Source organism: Diceros bicornis, chromosome 11 (assembly GCF_020826845.1).
Source record: "Diceros bicornis minor isolate mBicDic1 chromosome 11, mDicBic1.mat.cur, whole genome shotgun sequence".
NCBI classification, from domain to species: Eukaryota; Metazoa; Chordata; class Mammalia; order Perissodactyla; family Rhinocerotidae; genus Diceros; species Diceros bicornis.
The window spans coordinates 5,485,045-5,506,528 of record NC_080750.1 but is presented as its reverse complement, the minus strand read 5'-3'; the positions used below and the strand labels follow the sequence as shown (position 1 = coordinate 5,506,528).

Below are 21,484 nucleotides of genomic sequence, written 5' to 3'. Positions count from 1 at the left end.
AATGCAGGGAACTACCTAATTTTGTGGGTTATTTCAGCTGTAATAGAAACTGACAGACTGTGTATTACTAGAATCTAGTGGGTCACAGAGATGCCCTTCTATGAGAGATTCAGTATTTTTGCTTTGAGATTGCTATGTCAGTTCCTTGGCTTAAATTTTCTCAAGACCACTCTTCTTATGTTATGCAAGTGACTTACTTTATGTTCCTGTTATTATTGTTTTCTTGATGGAAAGGTAACTTTCTAATACACTGTTGCTCACACTTTAATGAGCATCCAGATCCCCTGGGGAACTCTGGGGAAACCCGATAAATGCAAACTCTTTTTCAGGAAGTCGGCAGTATGTAAATACAGATTCTTAATCTTAGATGATGCTGATGATGCTGGTTGTCACCACCCTTTGAGTAGTAAAGCTCTAGTCATCCTAAGAAATGGCTGGCATTTCTTGGGATGGGTTATTTCTATACAACCTAGTTCTTTTCTTCTGATCCTGATTTGCATTTACTCTATAAATGCAAAACATGAAATCACAGCATGAAAGTTTTTGACCTTATCCACCGATTCAAGAGTGCCATTAAAGAGTAATTGAACTAATGAAGTAATACGAAGACTTGTATTAGATAAGATATAGTGTATAAATATAATACAATATAATATATTCTAAAAAATTTATTGTAAAGATTAATGAAAACAGCACTGGAGTCTAGTTTGTGTGAAAAATCTCCTTTCTATTTATTTGAGCTGACAGTGATGAGATATGCCGTGTTTAGCAATGTCAAATGAGGTTGTTTGTTTTTGTTTTTTAATGTTGTATCGTCATCAAATTCTGGGATCAGGAGTTTGATGTCCCTCACACAATATTGTGGTCCAGCCTACAATAACTACTGACTTGATAGGCAAATGGTAGAGATAGGTTATTAGCTTTTAATTGGTAGATTTAAGGGTTTATGGAACTTGCCAAAGGAACAAGCCATTCTATGTGTGCTGAAGAGCAGAGAAAAGGAATGTGTATGAAGAATAATCAGCAAGTCATAACAATATTTTTTACAAGATTTAGCATTGTTATAATTAATAACTTCTTCAAAAGGTAAAACCACAATGTAAAGATGAGTTATATTAAAGAAACAGTATATTGTAGGATTGATGATAAATGGAAAAAACAGCCAACAAAGCTCCCAGCCAAATGATATGCGAAGGATTCAGTAGAAGTCAGTAATTATGTCGTTTACCTGTTCAGTACGAATGAGGAAATGCCAGATCTACCAGAAGGAGGAGGGGCCAATTTGATTATCAAGAGAGCAAGGGTTCATTCTTACTGTTGGAGATTTGAACTTCCTGGTTATCACATTAATTCATTTAACTATTTGTCCAAAAATTCCTTAGGCAGACTAAATGAGTAGACTGATTACATCAAATGGCAATAATTCCACGGTTTAGACAGGCGTAGATGAGAATGTAAGCAGTGTTTGCAAATTCTAGTTAGCATGGGAGCAAGATTAACCCTGTGAAATCCTGTCAAACAGGTCAGGCAAATTCCTATAACGCAGGGCATTACTAAAAGGCAGTGAAGGGCAGGAGTCCGGGATGAAGTTCCTTGGGCTGCAAAGACCCCAGAAACGAATGACATTTGGCCGAGCTGCCGCAGGCCGTCCGACGTCAGACCACCCGCCCGGATGTTTTCGTGCGTTTTCAAGTTCCAGTTCTGGAGAGGAATGGAGTGTGAGTCATGTGCTGCCAGATTGCAGGACAGTTGTTCTCAGAGTGAGTCACCAGTAGAATTTGCTAAGTAATTCGCAAGACAGAGGACTTTATAAAAAATAAACAAAAAACAAAAAATACTTATGTTATTACCTGGGGTAAAAATTAGGAATGCAGTTAATACTCTTAAAACAAACACCTGGGAATCAAAACTTTGTTGATTTTGAAGTCCAGTCCTGTGCTATTACACACAGTCTTGGGAAATAGTAAGGAGAGGATAACACGATAATGAAGTGAGCTGCAAGTTCGAGCACGGTCACCTACAATTTATATACCACACATGTCACGTAAGCAACAAGACTGCTTCCTCGTCTGTAAAACTGGTATACTAACATCTGGTTGTTGTGTTTTTACAGTATGATAAATTAAGTGAAATCACCTTAAATAGTGAGAACAAGTTTTTAAAAAATACAGTACACATGCAAGAAATTTACAGATCTGGCATTCACAATTTAAACGATTGCATACAACTTATTCCCTGGGGATGAAATTCTCGAGACTGAGTAAGCTCCTTTCCAGGTGAGTGACTGTAGCCGGCTCTGTAGCACCATATCACAGCCCCCTGAGAAGCGCATTCCCCACTTGCCAGAGCAGAAGTAGTAACTCTGGGAATGTGATAACTTATTTTGTGATGAAAGTAAAAAAAAATAAATAAATAAAAACCAAAACTTTTGGTATTGGAATGACAATACTGATTTGGGCAATTCGATCAGGAAATATCTCTTTGAACGTCACAAATTCTGTTTCTGTTAGAGAGAAGAGCTACTCGTTTCAAAATCAGTAATTTTATGATATCCGATGAAAAAGGAGGCATCCTGGTGATGAGGAAGAAACTGGATAAGAAGCACAGTGCTTCTCTAATGGGATCAAACTTCCTTTTTTTTGTCAGACTGCCAGCTCCCCTGGGCTGTGGAACGCGGAGGGTGCTGGCATTTGATCAGAGCCGGACAGAGACCACAGGACCACCAATAATAAGTTGACGGACAAGGATGGGTGACAGTCACGGCTTACAGGGCACTTTCCCAGAGCCCCTGCTGCTGCTACTAGTATTTGAGCCACGGAAAGAAATGTGGGCAATTTGGGGGGCATGTTGCTGGTTCAGAAGTGGCAAAGGTAAAATGATCAGAAATGTATGACCAGCTTCTGGAAGAGTTGGGAAGCTACTAAAGCCAGGCTAAACTATCTATATGGTAGTCATTCTGTTTCCAAGCATATTCTCCCACGCCAGCTGAATTTCTTGTATTTTTAAAAATTTTGCCTAAAATTCCAAAGCACTGCAAGGTTCTTTTATACTAATAAAACATGAATACTAGTAAACACTAGTGTTTATACAAGTAAAACACTAATACTAGTAAAGTTCAAATACTTCTGTAAGGATCCCAGTGTTTCTCAAGCTAAGGACACCTCCCGCCCAAGTGGGTCCTTATCAGTCGTCTGTAGCACTGCTTCAGATCTTCCCCCACCCCTACCTTGTCCCAGACCTTCTGATAACACCCTTTTCTGCCTATGGGGCCCCAGTGAGATGCTGTTTCTGTTGTATTCTTCAGGTGCATTCTGGGAATCCTTCAGAAGTGTTGGGGCTGAATATTAGAGTTAGCTGGGCAGCTTTTAAAAAATACCAATTTCCCAGACCTTACCCCAAACAAATCAGGTTCTCTAGGAGGTAGCTCTCAAATACTGTATTTTTTAAAACTCTCTAGGTGATTCTAATGTGCTCCCAGGGCTCAGGACCTTGCAGCTTTAAAGATTAAAAATGAGAACTGTCAGTCATTCGTGCCTTAGAGCAAACAAGTTCCTGTAGACTGAGTTTTTCCAAAACCAAGAGGTATGAGAATGAGTGAATGAGAAATTTTTTTTCTTTTTTTTTATTGTGAAATTTTTGTTGTACATTATTGTTTATCAGTCACCGTATAAGTGCATCCCTCCACCCCTTGTGCCCACCCCCCAGCCCCCTAGCCCCTGGTAACCACCGAACAGTTCTCTCTGTCCGTGTGTCCGTGTGTTGATTTATCTTCCACATATGAGTGAAATCATGCACTGTTTGTCTTTCTCTTTCTGGCTTATTTCACTTAACATAATACTCTCCAGGTCCATCCATGTTGTTGCAAATGGGACGATTTTGTCTTTTTTTATGGCTGAGTAGTATTCCATGGTATATATATACCACATCTTCTTTATTCAATCATCAGTCGAAGGATGCTTGTGTTGCTTCCACGTCTTGGCTATAGTGAACAATGCTGCAAGGAACATAGGGGTGCATAAGCCTCTTCGGATTGTTGATTTCAGGTTCTTTGGGTAGATACCCAGTAGTGGGATAGCTGGATGATGACGTATTTCTATTTTTAATTTTTTGAGGAATCTCCATACTGTTTTCCATAGAGGCTGCACCAGTTTGCATTCCCACCAGCAGTGGATTAGGGTTCCCATTTCTCCACAGCCTCTCCAGCATTTGTTGCTTTTTGTCTTGGTGATTATAGCCATTCTAATGGATATAAGGTGATATCTTAGTGTGGTTTTGATTTGCGTTTCCCTGATGATTAGTGATGTTGAGCATCTTTTCATGTGCCTGTTGGCCATCTGTATATCTTCTTTGGAGAAGTGTCTGTTCATTTCCTCTGCCCGTTTTTTGATCGGGTTGTTTGTTTTTTTTGTTATACAGTTGTGTGAGTTTCTTTATATATTATGGAGATTAATCCCTTGTCAGATATATGGTTTGCAAATATTTTTTCCCAGCTGATGGGTTTCCTATTCATTTTAATCCTGGTTTCATTTGCCTTGTAGAAGCTCTTTAATCTGATGAACTCCCATTTGTTTATTTTTTCTTTTGTTTCCCTTGTCTGAGTAGACATGGAATTCAAGAAGATCCCTTTATGGCTGATGACGAGTAGTGTACTACCTATATTTTCCTCCAGGAGTTTTATAGTTTCAGGTCTCACCTTCAGGTCTTTGATCCATTTTGAGTTAATTTTTGTATATGGTGAAAGAAGATGGTCTACTTTCATTCTTTTGCAAGTGGCTGTCCAGTTTTCCAAGCACCATTTATTGAAGAGACTTTCCTTTCCCCATTGTATGTCCTTAGCTCCTTTGTCAAAGATTAGCTGCCCATAGATATGAGGTTTTATTTCGGGACTTTCAATTCTGTTCCATTGATCCGTGTGTCTGTTTTTGTACCAGTACCATGTGTTTTAATTACTGTCGCTTTGTAGTATGTTTTGAAGTCAGGGATTGTGATGCCTCCAGCCTTGTTCTTCTTTTTCAGGATCGCTTTAGCTATACGGGGTCTTTTGTTGCCCCATATGAATGCTAGTATTCTTTGTTCTATTTCTGTGAAGAATGTCCTTGGGATTCTGATTGGGATTGCATTGAATCTGTAGATTGCTTTAGGTAGTATGGACATTTTAGCTATGTTTATTCTTCCAGTCCAAATGCATGGACTATTTTTCCATTTCTTTATGTCATCATTGATTTCACTGAGTAATGTCTTATAGTTTTCATTGTATAGGTCTTTCATTTCCTTGGTTAAATTTACTCCTAGATATTATATTCTTTTTGTTGCAATTGTAAATGGGATTGTCTTCCTGAGTTCTCCTTCTGTTAGTTCGTTGTTGATATAGAGAAATTTTAATAGTGATGGAGAGCCATAAAAAAAAAACACGAACATTTTAGCAGTCTGTAAACTGGGATAATTGAACTTAGTTTAGGTCAGTATTTTGTTCAGACTAAATTGTAAGCTCGTCAGCTAGCTTGCCAACCACTTGCAGAAAAAGAGCCTGGGGCTTCACATCCTCCACAGGGCCCAGAGCAGGATATCACTCTTACACACCGGCAATAAGTTATTGATAAATGTCCCTTTGCAAGTTACCTATTCATATCACAATAAAAGAGATTATCTAAGAAACAGCAGAAAAACTAGTCATTCTGGAAGAGTTTACCGTGGTATTTTTACAGTGCCCAAGAGGTCACCTTTGTGGGTAATAAAAAGAACATGCACAGTATTTTCATATGTTGTTAAACTTTAGGTAGCTCTTGAAGACTTTTAATATATTCATTAAAAAATATTACCCTTGGTTGCAAATGCCAAGTAGCCACTTGGGCAGTAGGATATGCTCGGTGTCACTCAGGCACTGCTGGAACTGAGTATCTGTTGATAACCTTAAGAATTCATAAAAAATATGATCTCAATTGAAATTAAGAAGTGCTCAGAATTGAAGGCAGAAAACCATTCAAAAAATTAACATGAACTAGAGCCTCAGAGACAACATGTGTTCTTTTTAGCAGAGTAAGTGGTAGAGATTGGTCGAGATTTGATACTTGAATGCTCAGAAACTTAGAAGTGAGGAGCAGGAAGCAGCTGATCATCGCAATTGCAGAAATAAAGACTAGGTACAGGCTTCCTCTGGCTTTATCTTCTTGTGGATAGGAAAGAAAAAAAAACAAACCAACTTCTCCACCTTTCTGTTTGGGGCATATGGAAAGCTGCTAGCCCTGTGTATCTCAAGTGGCGTGGGGAATAAAGGCCACGTGAGCCAGCCCAGCACTCACTGAGGGAATGAGCAGGTGAGTCAGCCCCATCTACGGCAGCCAGGGACTAGGGAAGTCACGGATCTTCACCTCACACCAGGAGAGTAGGGAATACCAAGCAAAAGGGGTGACATAACCGTCCCCAAAGAGGCTTAATGACTAGTGTAAGGGGCAGGTTAGGTGTTCTGCCAGGAAAAGAAAGGGACAGGACAGAGCCATATCAAACAGTTAGATATTACAGAACAGTTTATAACCAGTTGGTAAGTTGTGAGATTCTTGGCTGTGAAAATTCAGCAATAGTGGAGACTGTTACCTGCTGAATGACAGGTTTGGCCAAGGTTGACTTGGGAAGCAGGGGCAGAGTTAGTTTAAGAACCTGAAAAAAATCTTAGACAAACAACACTCACTTCCACTTAAAAATTTTAAGTTAAAACCCTCTGTTGAGAGGAAGAGTAGGGTCAACTATATAGCCATTCTCTTCTTTGCTTCTAAATCACTTCCAAAGAGACAAAGAGTAGACATTTAAGAGAAAAAGTCCAGGTCCAGCAGAGCAAGGGGAAAATTTTTTATGTGCATAGTTATTCTCTAAAAATGTACCTGCAAGCCAAAAAAGAAAGAAAGAAAGAAATCATCTTTAACAGACAAAAATACTGTGGAAAGAAGATATTCATATAAGGGAAGGAGTGTTGCTGGGGTCACCATGACTAGCGTGTCTGCCTATCTCTGAAAAGTGAAATATCGACAGCCCAGAGCCCCCAGGGGATAAAAATGTACATCCAATTCTCACTCAAATAAACTTGTATTGGGCTCAGTTCCAGAGAACATTCTTGGATTTGATCTTTTTTTTAAGATCCCTAAATTTAACCACTGAAATTCTTAGAACCAGGCTTTCATAAAAACAAAAAGGTTTTCTTCATTTTGTTGTTTATTCTTAATTTAAAAAATAGGGGGCCGGCCTGGTGGCGCAAGGGGTTCGGTACGCGCGTTCCGCTGCGGCAGCCCGGGGTTCGCTGGTTCGGATCCTGGGCTCGCACGGATGCACCACTTGGCAGACCATGCTGTGGCGGCATCCCATATAAAGTGGAGGAAGATGAGGCATGGATGTTAGCCCAGGGCCAGTCTTCCTCAGCAAAAAAGGAGGAGGATTGGCAGATGTTAGCACAGGGCTGATCTTCCTCACTAAAAAAAAATAAAAAATACACACTCACAAAAAAGTAAGTCCCCATAATCACACATTTTCCTTAAAATTGACAAGAAGTGAAAGTTCCCCTACCCTCCAACCTTGAGAGAGAATACTTTTCTAGAATACTAGAGCTATCTATCCGTAGCTATCTATCCATCAATGTATCTATATCAGTATCTATAATTATAATGATTTAACTTAATGCAAACCTTCATTAAAAAGATGTAACACTGTGTCCTTTAGGTAGTCTATTGATATTATATTTTTAGTTTTATATGCTTAATCTGTCATGGTTTCTGGATTACAACCCAGTTATTGAAGTGATGGCCCACTGAAGGCACATAGGGAAGCAGGCACATTGGGGCATATGCTTAGGAGCTGCTCAGGACTCCATTCTTCTCTCACACCATCCCCCATCCCCCTACGTCTTGCCCACACGGTGACCATTTCTCAGCTCCTTACACAAACCGAACTCTAGTTTCTAGGCTTTCCAGTAGGCGGTTCCTTCTCCCTAGAATGTCCTTCCACCCTTCTCAAGGCCGGCTCTTTCTCATTTTTGTGATCTCAGTTTGTGTGCCAACTCTTTAGGGAGACATTCTCATCCTCCGTCTAAAAGGGCTCCCCACCTGCAAACATTGTCTCTCCCAGTACTCCGTTTACTTTTCCTTCAAAACACATCATAGCGGGTTATTTTATTTGTTAGTTGATTGTCTCTCTCTCTCCTACTCAGTGGAACAAGCTCTGTAACGCCCCCAGTGGTATCTGTCTTCTTCATTGCTGTGCATCCAGCACCTAGCATAGGGTCTGGCAGATAATAGGTGTCCAATAAGTATTTGTGGAATTAATGAGGTGAATATATATCTTTAGTACAAATCCACAAACTATAAATTGTATTACTCGCTTGCTCTACAAACATGAGGCCGTGAAGAAAGATAAAGTTGCCATTTGATTCGTTTTTATTAGTCATGTTTTACCAAATTAAAGGTTACTAGTAAACTCCTAGTAGTAGTCACCTCAGTAGTAAATTACAGAGTGTGATGTATTGCTAAAATGGGTTACTGCACATGAGAAACCTGAGCAATAATGGTTAAGAATTACTCTATACATTTCTATAATGACTTGAACAGAAGTTGTGGGGTGGAAGAAAGAATCGTACTCACTTTGATTCTAGATATGCTATTTTTTAATCATTTATAAGTAGGTTCTTTTCCTAAGAGCCTCCAAAAGCCTCAGTTTTCTTATCTGAAAAAGGCAATAATTTTGTCTCATAGGAATAATGTAGGTGATACATGAGATACAGTTAAAACCTGCCGTAATTATATAAATGAATCTGCACAGTCTCATTATTTTGAAATTAATGAAGGGGGAGCCCATGCAGGCAGATGCCTGGAAATTCCGGGCATCTGTGAGCCCATTGCCAATTGTGTTCTTTCCACACATTTCTTATTGTCTTAGAGTTGGTTGTCGAGAAACTTAGGTAATGTTAGTGAAAGTGTTTTGTGAATTACAAAGAGCCATATAATTTTATGGTCTTATTAAGATTATTATACAGTTAAAAAATAATAGATTCTATTAATGAATAAGAGAAATCTGTTAATAGCGACTGTTAGCTTTTACCTTTTTAATTTAGATAGACTTAAGAGAAGCAGAAGCTTAATTGACAGGGATATAATAAGATCTACAGTAAAGTCAAAATCCCTTCTAGAACCTTAAACCATGCTAATGCTTCTTAGTGAAAATGTTCCCCTCATAGTTGGTGGATGGTGAGTTTGTTTGCTCCATTTTGAACTGACTTTGACCTCTGCTTTCCAACTTTGCCCCAAAGAACGTTAGTCGCAGTGGTGAACTTCTTGAGAGGAAACAGCCATCAAGTGGAAAATCACTGAAGGCAACCAGCCAGTAATCCAGGCTTATACTCAACCAAGGTCAAATTAATCCAGGCTCAAAGTCAAAGAATCACTGAATTCTGGTGCTGGAAGGAACTAAAATTTACTCTTAGTAACCCAAAAGTCTAGTCTAAAGTTCTCTTGATTTCCAGTCTTCTAAGGAAACCAAAGAAATCAGTTTTATTATGTTTCTTGGCCTGTATAGAATACCAGACCATAAAATTTCCAAAGGTGCCATTTTCCTGCCAAGCTTTGATGTGTGTACTTATTACCATGGTGCCTTTGGCTTTCCAACCAGGAAGAAAGAGAGGGATTAATTCTGCATTTATGTGAGTATCCTAGAAGACATCTGGACATTTCTGTGATGAAGTTTTCTTTTCAGGCCTCAATTTCTCCTCCATTTCCACCTTTTCTACTCTTCCTCTGACCTCTCTCTGCACTCTGTGGTGGGATATAGATGGACATGGTGTCGTTGCCATTTAGCTGCTAATTTTGTTATTCAGTCTCAAACAGCAGCTTTACAAATAAATTAACATTCGAGGACCTGAAACACAAAAGTGTTATGAAACACAGAAAACCACAGCTGACCTGTAGCCTGCTAAGCAAGGGATGAAATAATGTTGTTCAGAGGGTAAAATAATGTTGTTCAGTGTTGTTATTGGGTGCAACTGATATAATTAGAGCTTGCCGGCAGATCCTACAGAATTGGTTATTCTGGGTAAATAAGAAAATATTCATAAGCTGATGCAAAGACCACATCTCCAGTCTTTAATTTAGTGTATGAGGAAGTGCTGATTGCTCCTAATTTAGGTGATTGTATGTCAGTCAATGGAATACATAATCAGTCCTAGCTTTGTTTATAGCAAGACAAATTTCTTTATTACTACTTATACATTTCTAATGTCTTCAAGAAGGCATTCAATATAGAGTGAACATTTTATTAAAGACAAACCTACAGTTGTGGGAATTCTACCCAAAACTGTCAGCATAGCCTTTAACTTTACAATTGATTGAACTTAAATATGAAACGAAGTATTTTATTTATGTGTCTATTACTAATGCAGGATTTCCAGTTAGAGAGAAAACATCTGAGGGCATTCATGCTATGTCAAAAAGTGAAATGGGAATTTGAGATACTTATCTAGAAAACTGAGACCAAAATAACACTTAGAATTTCAAATATCCAGAATCCTATGAAACAACATTAATAGAAAAACAAGAATGTGTTGAGCTAAATTTTGTGAATGGGTACATTTCAGTTTGTGAATGTGCAGTCTCCATGATCAATGCTTTAAGGAGCCCATTATAGATGTCTTTCATATTAACCCAGACCTAATCATTTATATTATCATCAATCAGTATATATTGATTAAATTAACGTCCTAACCACAGATCCAAGTTTAGAAGAAAAATTCATTTTTCTACTGGACTCACAGTTTTAACATCTAATTGAAGTTCTTCTTGGGATGTTGATGAAGATAGAGGTCAGTTCTTTGAAAACCTTACACTAAGTTACGGTCAGCCTTCTCTCCTCCTGGTTCTCTTTGATATTTCTTCACAGATCTGACATTCTGACCCTTTGTTCATTTCTGAAGATCTCTGAACGTTGAGTTGCCTCTGGTGCCTGGTGTGGATCAGACTTGTGCGAGCACAGGATTACTTCATTGTCCTTCCAGGCGGCCTTGATTGAGGTTGACTGAAAGAGGAGGAGAGAGGGAAGGAAGAAGGCAGGAAGGGAAGAGAGTGCCCTATCGCAGTCCCTCAGCTGGTTGACTTCTTTCCCACTAAGGCCTTTACCTGCCGCTGAGCTCATCCATTTTTAAATGTTAAGTTTTTAGTGTCTTCCCTTCTTCCCTGGGCTGCCAGCCTGCTACCCTAAGCTGTCCTTAGTGAGCCTCATGGCATGTGTTCCTGAGCCCTCAGATTTGCTAACTCAATTACAATTTTTGTTCTCCACGGTGCTGACCTTGGCTTTGGAGTCACACAGAGGCCGGTTTGAGCCCACAACACCACTACTTACTATTTGTGCAACCTTGTGCAAGTTATTTAACCCTGCAGAGTGCCCTCATGTGTCAATGGGGATGGTGCTCACCCCTGGTGGAGTTGGTGACTATTGAAGGAGAAATTGCACCAGGTTCTCAGCACGGTCCCTGAAAAGTCCCAGGTAACACTGGGCTCTGGTTCCAGTTTGAACGTCTCATCTGTCAGGCAGCCTCATGTTATTTTCAGTGACTCCCTTGAGAGCCTTAAGGTGATTCCTTCATCCTCACCAAGTCATTCATCTACATAATAAAGGGTCCTGGGTTCTATTGTCCAGATCTATTAATGAATAGAAGGAAAAGGAAAGGCCTCACATTTTTTGCCTGAAATTCAAGGCCCTGCACTGTTCTGTTCCAAACTCCCTCTTCCGCCTTATTTCCCACATCTTCACCTTCAAACATTGAACACATTTGCCAAACTGGAATAACCTTCATTCTCTGCACAAACGCCCTAGCCCTTGTTTCACACTGTTCCTTCCTTCTGGAACATCATGTTGCTGGTCTCCACCGTTCCCTGTCCCATCATGATGTAAGTCCTACCTGAGGCCTGTTCTCTCACAGCCTGAAACAATCCCTCATCTGCTCGCTTAGCGTCCTCTTTTTATAACTTTTTTATGACCAGCCACGTTCTTCCATATGTGATAGACTCTGAAGGCAGGAAACGGTTTCATTCTCTGTCCCCCACTGGGCTTCAAATGGTGCTTGGCCACTGGTAGGTCTCAGTGGTGGAGTACTGAAGGAAGGAATACCTCGTGGGGATTGGAACCAGTTATCAGTTATGAAGTCAAATCCATTCTCTCTAATCATCTCAAAGGGTTATTTCCATACATTTCTATTCCATGTATGAGAGGCCTTCCCTGACCACTGCGCCTGGTGGAGCCCGGTCACTCGTGGCCCGCTCGCTGTGCTGTGCTTTTCTACACGACACGAATCACTACGACGGTGATGTGGAGCCCCGGGTTGTCTGCTCGTTTCTGTCGCCCACCTCAGTGTAGGCTTCATGAGCTCAAGGACTTCATCTTTTTAACACTTGTAATGTTTAGCAAGAACTCACTGTTTCCTGATCAAGTCAATGGATCAATGAAACAATTGTAGGATTTACTCTAACGTGTTATGGAGATTATTATCAGTTCTCTTTTTCTAAAGGTGTATAAGCAGGCTTTCTAATAATTGTTATTTTGGGGGTTTAGAGGTTAAGTTTTTAGAGCAATTTTAAGAAATGGGTGCTCGTCCAGGACGGTGTCTAGCGGCGTTGGGCGTGGTCCAGCGTTGGACATTACGTCGTAGGCCATCCTGCGTACAGCCCCTGAGGAAAGCAGGCTGCCGAACCGTGGGCGATGGAGTTGTTCACCTGTGTACCACGAAGGTTGGGACAGCACCAAATCCCGAGTGTGGCGTGTGCCCAGGCCGACGTGGAGGCGTTCGTGCCGTGAGACCGGAAGTTCTCAGGAGGCTGTCTGAAAGGAAACGGCAGGTCCGCAGGGCCTGTGGAGGCTCCACGACTGGCTCTAGCCTGTCTTCCTTATGGAGAGCAGAAAACCATTGTGAGAGTCACAGAGTCAGAGAGCTAAAGTTAAAAAGTGAGGCTTTTTGAGTAATAAAAAAATCAAAAGACTTGTTCTGTTAAAAAATAAAAAAAGAAAGAAATGGACATTTAGTCAGTGCTAAGTAACTATGAGATGAGGTGTCACCTCCCCTCCTCATTCCTGTTTGCCCCAAGTGCAGTGTCAACATGTGCCCTACATGCAAATTCATGCCTGTTCACATCTCACCTGGTGGAATATTTGTGAGGAAATGGAAATGCCTCTGCTGTGCTTTTGGAGTAGGATGAGGCGTCCTTAAGGTCTGAGGTGTATCTGCCCAGCACCTGGCACCCAGGGGACTTCAGTAAATATTTGTTGAAGAAGAAATGAATGAACCATTCACAGAGGAGGCACTGATAGGCCACTGGGGTCACCATGGGACACTCTCCTTGTCAGTCCTTATCTGACGTGATTGATCTGTGACACTTGACCCTCTCTTTTCTTTAGCCTTTTTTCCTTGACACTCCTTGGTTTTCTTCTTACATTTTGGCTGTCTCTTCTTATTCTTTCCTGTTTGTTTCTTTTCCACCTCCCCCCTAAATGGTGGTGCCCCCCTCTCAGGCTCCACCTTGGCCTTCAGAGTTTTCGTCTTGGATGACCTCATTCATGTTCGTGACTTCAGCCACCCCACCCAGACATGGATGACTTCCAGATAGATATCTTCATTCAGCTCAGACAGTTCTAAGTCCCACACCCTACAGACCTCTCTCAGTCTCTACCAGTAAGGCCTACAGTCCTCTTAACTATCTTTATTAGTAAATACTAAAATGCTACTTCTTCTGTACTCTCCACCCACCAAACTAGCACCAGCTACCAAGTCAGACAAACCAGAAACCCAAGAATCATTTTCCCTCTCTCCCCACATTAAATTATTTGCTAAGGCCTGGCTGTTCTACCTCCTGAGAGAGGTTGAACTCATTTCAGTAAACATAAGGATTGGTCACTCTGATGGGTTGCCATCTTCTAGATAGCAATCTTCTTGTGTGTCTTCACCCGTACAGGCATCTTCTCGTGATGAGAATTGCAGTTACCGCACCTCCCTGCCTCCATCAGGTTACATTCCTCCCAAATGTCCTCCATGTTCTGCTGCCTAGCGGGCTTTCTAAAGATGGACTCTAACTCTGCCCCTCCTCCTCACGTAAGCCCTCAGTGGGTTTGAGTCATCCAGGGTACTCCCTTGTCTTAATTCTCCAAGCTCCTTTCCTTCTCCCGTACCTGGTGCCCTGGTCACTCCAAGCTCCGAGTTCAGCTCCTGCCAGCCCCTCTGAATGCGTGTCCCTGCCGTGCCTGCTCCGCAGGCCCCTTTTCTCCCATTCTTCTCTGGTGGTTCTTCTCCTCCTTAAAAACTGGTTATTTGTGCAGGAGAATTTCACTTCTGCCCTCCCTTTTCTGCCGTCTGTCCTCTTCGTACCTCTCTGGATGTTTAGAGTGCATTGTAAAACGGTTGTTTACTTGTCTATCTCAGTAGATGGAGCAGTTTGAGATTTGTGTCCCTGGCATCTAGAGCAACAGAGACCAGTGTTCCTCAAAGTGGGATCCGCAGGCCCGCCTAAGTCAGAATCATTTAGCTGTTGTTAACATTCACAATCTTGGGCCTTACCCACCCCCATAGGACCTAGAGAATGAGGGTTTCTGTTTTTTTTAAATAGATTCCCCAGCTAATTTTTATGAATATATGTATTCAATAAATATTTTTGAATAAACAAATCAGCTGGAACCTTTGAGCCTTCTTCTTCTTCTTCTTTTTTTTTTTTTGGTGAGGAAGATTGGCCGTGAGCTAAAACCTGTTGCCAATCCTCCTTTTTTTGCTTGAGGAAGAGTGGCCCCGAGCTAACATCTGTGCCAGTCTTCCTCTATTTTGCATGTTGGTCACCGCCACAGCATGGCTTGATGAGCGGTGTATGTCCTCGCCTGGGACCCGAACCTGCGAACCCAGGCCACCAGGCCAGCCCCTGGAGCCTATATTTTATTCATATATGCTATAGTAACTTGGATTTGTTGCTGATAATTCTGTAAATACTCATCATGTTTATAAAAGGCAGTTTAATTTTCTAGGGAAATGATTGCCTATCTGTCATAAATGAACTGGGGATTTGGAAATCCTCTGGCTAATTTTAATCAATATAAACAAACAATTCGAACAGATTAAAAATAATCCACGCAACCAGATTTAAGAGCCCACGCTCTTCTCCAGGTTCTTCCAGTGAGCATGTTGTCCCACCTCTGGAACTCAGTTTCTCTCCGTGCAAATTCGACTGATGGTGCATCACACCAGGTGGTGTGCAGGGGTTTGAAAATCATTGTGGCAGATATTTTATATGTGTTTCATTATTTTCAATTCAGTGTCCAAGGTATAGCCCCTACATATAAGAATTAATGATTTAAGAGGCTTCCTTAACTGTAAAAGATTCTGTCACATAAAAAGAAGACTAAAAACAGTGCAGCTAGAGCTTCTGTATGCGGGTGAGAGTGAGGAGTCTAACGAGCTTTATACTGTGGTAAACTCACCTATTACCTCTTTCAACACAAATATGTACTTACCTTTGTTTACATGCGTTTAAATGCCCACATAAATACACACTCATGCACAGATATAAATGTGCTGTCTTTGATATCTGAAAATGATTTACAGTCATGTACATATAAGCTAATCTGAAAATCCTGGAGCCTGCCGGACAGGCTGCACCTTTGAATAAGTATGGCTGTTAGAACCTTTTGCTTAAAGTGAGCTGTCTGGTCCCTGATAGCTGACTCTTGGACGGTTTGTGCAGTGCTTATTATTGTGTAACTTTCATTTGCCTAAAATTGTCCACAAAACATTTTGCCTTATTTTTCTGGGAAGTTACTTTCCCTTGAGCCATTCTGTCGCTTCTGCTTTAGCATCCAGGGCTCGGTCCTTTTTAATTCTTGACCAATCAAGCTCAACTAAATGAAAATAATTGTGGCCAAAATGCCCAGCAAGGGTGTGGAGGGTTTTTCAGGTTTTGTTTTCTTGCTGTCTTTTGGTAACAACACAGTTCCCATAGATCAGACAGCTCAGCATCTTTATAGAAGGAGGCTATACATCATTATTATAAAAACACTTACGTTTTGGGGCCGGCAGCAGTTGCCTAGTGGTTAAGTTCAGCGCACTCCACTTCAGCAGCTCGGGTTCAGTTCCCAGGCGCAGACCTACACTGCTGTATTGGTGGCCATGCTGAGCTGGCGGCCCACATACTAAAAAAAAAATAAAGGAAGATTGGCATGGATGTTAGCTCAGGGTGACTCTTCCTCAGCCAAAAAAAATTATGTTTTGGAGTTAATGGCTTGCTGGTTCTCACTCATGTTATTAAATCGCCACAGAATTCCACAGACTGTCAGTAGCAACAGAACTTGATATGTTATATTCAGAGAGGTTTCAATAGAAATTAAGGGTATTGATTAAGAGTATGTTGGGCTGAAAATAGAAAAATAAACAAATAGAACCTTAATTAAGTATGAGGATTTCCTTGTTTCATTCAACAAAAGTCTGGAGCACAGAATCTAGAGCTGATAAGACAGTGCAGTGATACCATGTGGAAGCCGAGCTCATTTCATCTTTCTACACCACGGCCTTTCTCTCTCGTGGCTCTCAGATGACTGCTACCAGGCATCAGATCTGTGACTAGGTGGGAAAGAGAAGTGCAAAGGAGAAAACTCCAAAGGAGCATGTCAGCCAAGTCAATCAAGCTTTCCCAGAAGTCCCGCCTGCCCACTTCTGCCTACGTATCTTTGCCAGAGCTCCATCCCACGGCTACCCCTAGAGCAGTCGCTGGGAGCTAGGGAGAAGGGTACCGTGGAGGGGGAGTCAGTCACTCTGCCATACTCAGTCAGCCTCACTAATGATGCAGTCCGCTGAAGCTAGGCTTCCAACCCAAGGGCACCCATGGAGCCCATCACTCACTGCACTGTCTGCCCTGGTGTTGTGGCATCTCTTGAGAGACTCAGGGACTTTTCAAGAGATGACACTGGGGACACCCTATCCTCTCAGCTGGCAAGAAGAGAGAGCAATCCCGTACACCTGTGCCTTCACTTGAGAAAACGTATAATACAATAATAAGATTTGATCTTTGCAAATAATCATTAAACTTCTGTTAAGTAGGGAAGCTCCTCAAATGTTTTCAGAATACACTTTAGTTAAAAAAATGTTGGGCCAGCCCAGTGGCATAGTGGTTAAGTTCATGCGCTCCTCTGCAGCGGCCTGGGGTTCGCAGGTTCAAATCCTGGGCACGGACCGACGCACAGCTCATGAAGCCATGCTGTGGTCACGTCCCACAAAATGGAGGACGATGGGCACGGATGTGAGCTCAGGGCCAATCTTCCTCACATACACACAAAAAAAATGCAAAATTTTCCTGGAGTAAATTTGTTGCATAAAGTAAGATAAACTTGTATTTTAAAAAAGTTTTTTTACCTTGGAGGCATGGATGTAAACTCTTGGTAACTAAGTCACACATGTACTTATCCTCATCAGTGTAGCCTTTCTTGGATCTTCAAAAATGTGTCCCATGTGAGCTGAGAACTTTCCTTTACAAGTTCTGCCCTGTTGGTTGGCAACACAGATGAATGTTTTCTTGGTCCCGAAACTGACCTTACTGTGTACTGTTGGTTGACACATGGCAGGAGGGAACGTGATTTTATATCTAAGAATATGATAAGCACAAAAACCAAGGAGGAAATAATGACACTTCACTGTGTGCCCTCCACTCACAGATGAGCATTTGAGTGAAATCATCTGCAGAAGCCCCCTGACTACCCTCATACACCATCCATTGAACATTTGACCATATGATGAGCTCCTGTGAAATGACCCCCACCTGGGAGAGTGCAGACTTGGGAACTTGCCGTGACCACATTGCCCATGCTTGCCTCGTCCTCAGATCCAGGGCCTACCCTTATCTAAAACCTGTGCCACTCACTTACTCAGGGCTCACTCGAGCTCCTGCTTTGATTTTTATCAGTGAGCAGTCTTTATACATCACAAATAAAAGCAGGTTGACTTCATTTGAACTCTTTGATGGCTTCTCACTGTTCTTAGGATTAAGAAGAAACCTTTTAACATGGTCTGTAAGAGTCCTCATGATCTTGTTTCCACCTATTTCTTGGACCTTCAGCTCAACATTCTCCAACCTGCTCTTTGGATTTTTGAAGGTTAAGTACACTTAATGTCAAATAGTTGTTTGAATGTGCTTCTCTCTCTTGCATCTGGCTCTTGGTCCATGCTGTTCCCGCTCATCTACTCCTCTTGTCTAAATCTGGGCTGGAGTGCATCGTTACTGTTAGTGTTACTGGAGTATTTTCTTATTATTTGTGCCCCCACCTTTCCATCTACTTGTCTATTACCCCCAAAAGACTTTAAAATCTCCAGGGAGCGAGGAATGAGTTTTGTTAACTCTCCTCAATGCCTTGCACGTAGTTAGCACTAAATATTTGTTGAATAGCAATATGAAAGAAGAAATGAATCAGAACTCTCCTTACTCTCAGCCCAGATAAAATCTTAGTAATACTAATTCAGCAAAATTTTGTACCATAAGCCAAAAGGCTTTGCAAAATTTTGTTAATTAGAAGATAAGTAAATATCTTTGATCTCTGTTGTTAGACTAAACTATCATCCCCAGAGCAATTCCTGGAAGATTGTTTCTTTCACCTGAAGTAGCTCATTACTTATGAAGACAAGTAAATATGTTATTCTTAGGTTTCATTTTGTTTCAAAAGGCAAGAGATTTTAGATTAATTTAATGTTTTTGTTCAATTCTCACGCAAATGAGTAGCTTGAGAAGCTTGGTGAGGGCCGGCCCCGTGGCTTAGCGGTCAAGTGCACGCACTCCGCTACTGGCGGCCTGGGTTCGGATCCCAGGCGCGCACCGACGCACCGCTTCTCCGGCCATGCTGAGGCCACGTCCCACATACAGCAACTAGCAGGATGTGCAACTATGACATACAACTATCTACTGGGGCTTTGGAGGAAAAAAAAAAAGGAGGAGGATTGGCAATAGATGTTAGCTCAGAGCTGGTCTTCCTCAGCAAAAAGAGGAGGATTAGCATGGATGTTAGCTCAAGGCTGATCTTCCTCACAAAAAAAAAAAAAAGAAGCTTGGTGAGACAGAGACTTACCTTCTCACGCTCGTGGTCCTGGCAACTCCAGTGCATGTGTCCTGTCTCTGTGTTATCGCCAAGAACAGGGGATTGTCTACCACTTTTCCTTTCCTTGAGTTTTCGTCTTTTGTCAAAAAATCTTTGCTATTTGTAATGCACTTTTTTTTTTTTTGTAAATATGATATTAGCCAGAAGTTTTTCATTTGATTGTAAGATATAATTGACTTTGATATGCATTACAGTTGTGTTAACTTTGAGGTAAGAAATCAAAGAATCCAGAGGGGTTGGGGTGGTGATGGCTGAAGGTATGACGCTAAATAATCATGATGATCTTGAAGTTCCAAAGACAAAATTGGCAGAATCTGGTAAATTTCAACTTTGGAAGTTGTTCTTGCCCTGGCTATTTCTCTCTGCCTTACACACATTTTCTGAGAGTGGTTCACTCTCTCACTCCCTTCAAGTCTTTTGCTCAATTCACCTTCTCCATGTGCCTGCCCTGGCCACCCTACTTTAAATTGGGATCTGTCCCTCACTCACCATCTCATTTTCCCTTTACATGGCTTTACTTTTTCTTCTTTCCATGGTATTTATAATCTTCTAACATACCATACCAGGTTATTTTTTTCTTTTCTTATTTATTGTCTGTCTCCAGACTTGTAACCTCCATGGGAGCAGCCTTTTTTGTCTCTTGTTCATTGATGTGTTCCCAGAACGTAGAACTGTGCTTGGCACACAGTTGGTGCTCAATTAATACTTCCTGAATGAATAATCAGGAGTTCCAACTGGAGTTGGAAAAGAATCTGGCAAATTTATTTTTCTGTGTGGCTATCTGTGCTGTCAAAATGTACAACTTTTCTTCTTTGGGGCAGCTATGGGGACTAGACATAAGATAAGTGAACATATGCCATATGAGTTTCAGTGAATATATGATATAAATTGTTGGATTCTATCAATTTACCCCGCAAAATTCATCAATTCAAAGAGAAAAAAGAATCATCAGTTGGATGTCTTTTAGGTAAAACCCCTGCTTTTGTTTTATCATATACGGTGATGGATGAGAATTCTTGACCATGATGCCTGCGTACAGTTGGGCAAGGCTGCCTTTGCCCCTCGAGGTCATATCCATGCTGCAACTTTAATGACCATTTTATAGACTGAGACACCTCACAATGGACCTAGCCAAAGAGTTTGCAACTGGGAGAAAGATTTACTTTAAAAAGAGAGATTAGGGGCCAGCATAGTGGTTAAGTTCGTGCCCTCCAATCCGGTGACCCGGGGTTTGAGGCAGCGTCCCACATGCAAAATAGAGGATCGGCACAGATGTTAGCTCAGGGACAATCTTCCTCACCAAAAAAAACCACAAAAGGATTAGATTTTTGCCATTCCACTCTTGAGATTAAACTGTCCCTACTGGAACCACTTCTTCCTGAGAACCACATGCAGATCTCTGCCCCTTGGCTGTTGGGTGGGTGGAGCTCTGACTCAGCTGAAAAGCTGAGTGGAGCTCTTGCTGCCCACTCCTCTGCCCCAAGCAGCCAGTAGTTACCAAATGAGGATATTGATGAGAAGGGGAACCTCCCAAAGCCCTTTCATAATTTCAGCCCCTTTCAACTTGTGCACAGGTTCCCTTGGAAGTTTTCTTTCATGTAAAGATCGAAGGAAAATCATGGGCAAAAGGAAAGAGTAGAAGTTGAAAACCAATTATCTAAGATCATCAGCGGTTGTCGGCCCAAAGCGAAAGGTCCCTTCAAGTCCAATAGCTGGTGAATGTTTGCTCCTGCTCAGTTAGGTTCACCCAGTGCCAGGTGTGTGGGATTGCGGGCAGATTCCTGGCCAGTAGCTGGTCTGGGAAAATCAGATAGTGCCATATCTGTATCTGCAGATACCCTTTGAATGTCTGCTGTCATCAAAGAAATGATGCCAGTTTTACAAATCTGGGTTAGATGAGCCCTTCACCTTGTGGCCAGGTCTGCTTTTCACTGCTCACCTCCAAGGCAGAGCAGCGACCTCCCAATACAGACTGTTGTCTCCACTCACGTGGCTGCCTGGCCAACCTGATCTCATCTCAGACTAGCTGCAATAAACATTTTTGATTGCAGAAATACTGTAGGTCGTGAAAGGAATGAGCAGTGTACAACATTACAGCCATAACGTTCCATGGGCCTTTTAACTGCAGCAAAAATCAGCCAAATGGTTAGGTTTAATTCTTTTCTTTACTGCCACCCTAGTAATTAAATGACTGTAAAAGGGACCTTTCTTTTTTCTTCCACCATAAATAGGTCAGAAAAAAAAGAGTGTCTACCCGTAATATTTTTTCGTTTTCATTTTCTTTTAGAATATCTAATTTAGAAGGCTTATTTATAGCCATTTTTTAATTGTTACTATTCCTAAACATACTGCT

At 41.4% G+C, this 21,484-nt stretch overlaps 1 protein-coding gene across 1 annotated transcript in view; it reads left to right on the top strand.

Annotated features, from left to right (window-relative positions):
• Window positions 1-21,484, top strand: part of ELOVL6 (ELOVL fatty acid elongase 6) — a 139,478-nt gene that overhangs the window by 56,880 nt on the left and 61,114 nt on the right. The window lies entirely within an intron of this gene.